Source organism: Emydura macquarii, unplaced genomic scaffold (genome assembly GCF_026122565.2).
Source record: "Emydura macquarii macquarii isolate MOO-44397 ecotype Brisbane River unplaced genomic scaffold, CSIRO-AGI_Emac_v2 contig_2676, whole genome shotgun sequence".
Taxonomy (NCBI): Eukaryota; Metazoa; Chordata; order Testudines; family Chelidae; genus Emydura; species Emydura macquarii.
This window is the reverse complement of record NW_027132813.1, coordinates 31,484,358-31,490,325: the sequence shown is the minus strand read 5'-3', so window position 1 is coordinate 31,490,325 and position 5,968 is coordinate 31,484,358. Positions and strand designations below refer to the sequence as shown.

At 37.6% G+C, this 5,968-nt stretch overlaps 1 long non-coding RNA gene across 1 annotated transcript; it reads left to right on the top strand.

Annotated features, from left to right (window-relative positions):
• Positions 1-530: 530 nt before the first annotated feature.
• Positions 531-5,174, top strand: LOC137164554 (uncharacterized). The gene is made up of 3 exons (XR_010923103.1): positions 531-677; positions 3,797-3,962; positions 5,013-5,174. It is a non-coding gene; the product is annotated as an uncharacterized lncRNA (long non-coding RNA).
• Positions 5,175-5,968: the final 794 nt, after the last annotated feature.

Here is a 5,968-nt window from a genome sequence, read left to right as displayed (position 1 = left end):
CACTTCTTTTTAATACTTAGTCTTTTTACCCTTAAGTTTATAAAATAAATCTAAATCCACATTTGGACATGCAACTTGCCACCCATAATGAATTTTCCCATGACTAAAAGTTTTGACTTCATTCAGCTTTTTCTTGTCTTTCAACTCCTGCATCCACACTTTAACTCGAATGGCATGTGGAGTTCTAACATCATGTGCTGTAGTTCACCTCTCAAATTACCAACAATCCTCTTATATTTGTTTGGTACTTTCATCATTGCAGTTCCCATTAACTTTGGCCTAGAAAGTTAGGTCCAGTAGTTTCATTGGTAATGTAAATGACATTTCACTAGAAGCAACTGTAGCGCACGTATAGGTGCTGTAATAAATGCACTGCATACAATTTGTAGTGCCTGGGCTTATATTAAATCTAATATTTTAAGTTCTGACTTTGATACTGGCCCAAAAGCTTGGCAGCCATAGCCAATAAATGGCCTTTAAGGCTCTCTTACTATCAGCAGTGATTTTTTACCCTCTGTGTTAAAGGGCTAATTAGTGCTCTGGGACTCCCCCACCCATTCTAATCTGCTAATTAGACACTGTCAGGGTCCATCCTGGTGGAGTTAATTGGTGTTTAGGAGATCAGAGTGCTGGAAATCAACTGCTGAGCCAGCACTCTGTTACATAGAGTCACTGGGGTAAGTCAGAGGAAAATCGAGCCATGTATTTCCACTAAGTTTTATATTTTTATATTCCCTTGTGGTGGGACTATTTTATCTGTTGATGTATGCCAAAATGTTCAAATCTGGGTGCCTAATGTTAGTCTCTTAAATTCTGAGGCACTAAATCAAAGTGGCCTGATTTCTTTTCAAAGTTGCTGAACAGCTGAAATTGTCATTGACTTCATTGGGATCTGTGGGTGCTCACCATGTCTGGAAATCAGGCCACTTTAATTTAAGATTTAGTTGCCAAACTTTAGACCACCATGCTCAAACCTGTGGTCTCATCTATATCCATAAGAAAAATCTTTGCCTTGTGCATTTATTAAATATGGGGCCGCATCCCCAAACTTTGTAGGGAATTCAATATCCAGATTGAATTTTGCAGCTTTGGCCCATGTCTAATAGCCATTCATGTCACTTACTAATCCATTTTTTTCCAGTTGTGGTGGAGGGAATATTAAACATTTCATTATATTTCAGGTATCCTAGTTTTCTTCATGCATTGATCTGGTTCAAAATCATCAGGGGTTACCAGCTAAGACCTATTTATAGAAATGCGTTTGTGAGCTTTACTCACAAACAGCTGCTCTGCTTAACTGCTTTCTCACATACGATGCCATTTAAAGGGCAAGAAGAAACCGGCAAATGAAACCTAACATTTTTTGTTTCCTTCTGAAAACATAGAAATTCAGTGTACGTAGGGCTCTGGCAAGAGTTATGTTCAGCAACAAATACAGAATACATTTGTTTCTCAGGCTCAGATGAATTTTACTGAGTGAAGTTGTATTTTGGAATAATATAACTGCAGTCATTAGAGCTGAGATATTCAAAAGAGTCTAAGAACTAAGTGCCTAGCTCCTACTGAATTTCAGGGAGATTTGGTCTCCAAACTCTCTGATGCTGCTTTGAAAATCCCAGCCTGATTTTCAAAACTGAAATGTGTACAAAAAGGCATACGTGGAGGTTTTTTAGATGCATAAATGGCACCTTATATATATTAAAAATAAAAAAGGTACCTAAAGGCCTTTGGAGATCCACTCCACAAACAATTAATAATATTATCTAGATAATAATTAATACCTGTCATCAGTCGATCTCAAAGTGCTTTTCAAAAGAGATCAGCATCATTATTTCTATTTTACAGTTGGAGAAAGAGGCACAGAGTGGTGATCTGAATTATTTTGGGAAATTTTATGGCCGGTGTTATACAGGAGGTCAGATTATATGATCATAATGGTCCCTTCTGGTGTTACAATCTATGAAACTCATGTTCTTGTATGCAGTTATTCACTTGGCTTCTTAAGAATCTGTCCTTAAGTGTTTTGTTTTCATTCTTGTTTGGATTAAAAGCTGTTCACATATTGGACATTTTAAGTGAAAAATAACTGCAAGGAAAATCTGCATAGTGATGTGAAAGAAATTTTAGTAAAAATGTGTTGGGTTAATGGTGGTGGTTCTGTTTTACTTTTATTTCAAATAAAAGTATTTTCTTCTTTCTTTTTAATAGCCAGGATTTCATACTTGTTCTGCCCTTCTCTCAGGCCCTGATTCTGCAGTTAGATCCATGCAGGTGGACCCCTGAGGCTGTGTGGAGCCCATGGGGTCCATTTGTGTGGCCCCAGTTGCAGGAATGCGGTGGTATTTTTGCAAGTGCTCAGTGCTGGCCTAACTCTGCTCCTGCTAAAGTCAATGAGAGTTCTACCACCAACTTCAGTGGGAGGAAAGTTAGGGCAAATCCGAGCACTTTGAAAACCCCTTCCTTTATCTTTCTCTTCAGGTGACTTTTAGGCCCATGTTAACTAGTCTTTGTTCTGTTAGAAAAATAACTCTTCATTTCAAACATTAAAAACAAAGAAGTTGTCATTTGTATATATATCCTGGCTGTTATGTATTCACTGCCCTATTGGACTAAAATGGAAACTATTCTCTAAAACTAAATGCAAAGTACATATAATACAGGGGCTGTTACTCCAGTTATTCATTGGCACAATTCCATTGACATTAAGTGAGTTACACCTGTATAAAACTAGAGTAATGCAGTGGTGAATCAGGTCCATAAAATATAAATAGTGTGTTTGGGGGAGAGGAGGAAAATTTTACTTTAAATTTGGCTATTTGGCAATGAGTTCCTCTGAAACTATAAAGGGTAATTAACATTGCATAATATTATACCTAGCTCTTGTACAATATTTCTCATTAGTAGATCTCCAAGTGCTTTACAGAAAAAAATTATGGCAAAGTGCTTACACAGACAACTAATATTTATTTAAATGGAAGTCCTGCATTTGAAGCTAATTTCTAGCATTCCAAATATAACATGAGATAGTTACTCTGCTATTGATATAAATCCTTCATTAGCTGATATTAGCGTGTACCTTTTTATGAATAATTATGCATTTCATTTATAAAAGTAATTTTATATAGACTCAATACCCACCACATGACCATCTTCTAAATATCTTGGTATTACTAATTTATTACAGGTTTTTATTTTGTGGCAATAGAGGCAACCTTTCATTGGATTTAGTATTTAAGTAGGTTATAAGTAATCAGGTATAGTGTTAAGGGTATTTATAAGTTATTTATTTCCCTTCATAAATTGTCTGAACCAACCCCTTTTTCCAACATGCATATGTATATTTAAAGCCCATTGTAGGTTGTACTTAAAACTGCTAGGTAGACAAATGAGGATTCTGCCATTTAATTCTATAGTAGATGCCCCTCGAACATAATTAAATGTGATCTCTCTCACTTGTAGCTAAATTAATAATTCATGGAGTTTAGGCATAACCAGGTTATGTGCTTTGTGAAATTCTCAGATGATGTACAAAGGTTAATTTTTTTATTAAAAGAAAGCTCAGATGGTTCTGTCTCCAACACAAAAATGCAGGTTGCCTAGGATACCATATTAAAGGAGCAGAAAGGTTCAGGATGTATATACATCCCTTTACATGAAGTCAAATACATTCCAGAACTTATTTGTTCAATATGCTTGTGTGTGTGTGTGTGTGTGTGTGTGTGTATTATATAAGCATATTGATTAAATAAGTACTGGAATATATTTGACAATTTTTAATTTTTTAAAATTTTTTTAGAAAAACAACAATACGAAAATGGAGAGGAATGGGAAGATTAGTGTGGAACGAAGGTGAAGAAATGTAGCCACCCAAGAAGACAGAGGGTGAAGAAAAGAGAAAAAGGTGAAACAAGGAAAAAGAAATAGATGCCCAGGAGGTATAAAGAAACCTGTTGTAGATAAAGGTGAATTACACTGATCTGTCAGTACACATGCATGTTACACATAAGGATTACAAGGTCTGATGTCAATTTCCTTTTACTGTGTATAGCCAGAAATGCCATTCAGATGCTTTCAAAATGTTGGAGTTTATTCTGCCATTTGTTGTAGGCTATTCTCTGCCTAAGCTGCCAGATCACACAGTTCAATCCATCAGCTCTCTCCACGTGGAGCTGCAGCAGCCGTCTGTCACTGCAAAATCATTTAGTTGGCTATCAGAGAAGTCCTTAATTCCTGCCTCTCTTCCAAATCATACAGCCCTAGAGATCTAGGTCCAGATTCTCAGCTGGAATAAATAATATAGGGAGAAATTCTCTTCTGCTGCTCCAATCACTTTGTGCTGCTCAGGCCCTAACCGACCAGCAGAAAACTCCTCTAGCGTGGGCATAGCATCTACACCAATTGATCCCTCATCCTGCTGTGGAGGGTTTGAGGGGGCAGGGTGAAGCATGCCTGCATTCTGCCAGTTCTCGAGTGGTATATGGTTTCTTAGGGGCTGTATCCAGATGGCATAAATTATAGCATGCTCTAATTTATGTCACGGCCATGGTAGTTTAAGAATCAGGGAGTCCTGTTATCTCCCTGTCTCCTTCTAGATCTGAATGGGTCTTGGCACAGCAGAGAATCTGGGCCATCTTTTGTTCCTTGCCTGTACTTATATCACTCTGCATTTGCTCTGTTTAAAAACTGTAGCTCTGTAGCTCTTATTTATTCTAGAAAACATTGGGAGCTAGAATTTGTATGAAGGATGCTACCTATGCAAAATAAATGTATTGTAGAGGGTTGATGCATAACGGTTGATTAGACTCACCCTCCTGGTAAGAAGATTCTCTTCTGGAAAACTATCTAGTAACCCTCTATGCTAATACTGCTAGTGATTAAAGAGCATGAGTCCCAGTGAAAAATGATTGGTTAACCACCTGAATACTGATTCACCTCCCATTAAAGTGAATGGGAAGTGTGCCTCTAAATTCAATGGCAGCTGTTGCAGGCTGTGAATATTTATTGTTTTATAGTCCAGAAACTTCATTGCAAATATTTGGACTGAAGATAGAAAAAACCCCCAGCCTGCAACTGGCTCTATGAAGGGGCACCCATTGACTCCATTGGTGCTCTGCATGGACACATGGATAAGCCATGGATGGAGCTAACTGGGCTCAAGCTAGGAAGAAGAAAAGATGTACATTATTTTTAAACTGAATTAAAATCCTTTTTGCTTTGAGGGACTTTGCAAAATGATTTTCCTTTTCCTACTAGTAATTGCAGAATGAAGATGCCCTAATTAATTGTGTGATTCTGCACCCTTATTTGGAATAAGTAGTACCTATGGGATAACTCTTAGAGTAAGCACTATCTAACATGGGTAAGGGTAGCAAAATCAGGTCCTGCAGTAACAAGTTTCAAAAGTAAAACTGCAGTCACTGGATTTGCTGAGTTCTTGAAAGTACAGTTGCCTCCAAACATTTAGACACTGGTCTGAAAATAAGAGAAACTCCTGCTTTATGCTATGGGGTCAACCCTGCAAGGTGCTGAGTACTTCTGTGAGGTGCTGAGCATCTCTAAATGTCCATTGACATTAATGGGAACTGAGGATGCTCAGCATGTAGCAGGAATCCAGCCCTATATTGTTTTCCTCTTCTTATTTATTTCTATCAGTTGTTATAGGGTGCAAATATCATTTAAGTAACTGCTGAACTGGAATTGTAAAGAGAGGTTGTGATTGAGCACATGGTTTTAGCATGCACAACCTGACCCACAGAAAGGGATTGGTAGAGAATCTGAAGGTGAAAGGCAACATGGGTGACTGTGATCATAAAATGATAGATTTCATGATTCTCAGGAAAGGAAGGAGTGAGAGCAGCAGAATAAGGATAATGGACTTAAAAAAAAAGCAGACTTCAAACTCAGAGAACTGCTAGGTAAGGTCCCATTGGAAGAAAATCTAAGGAAAAAAGGAATTCAGGAGAGTTGG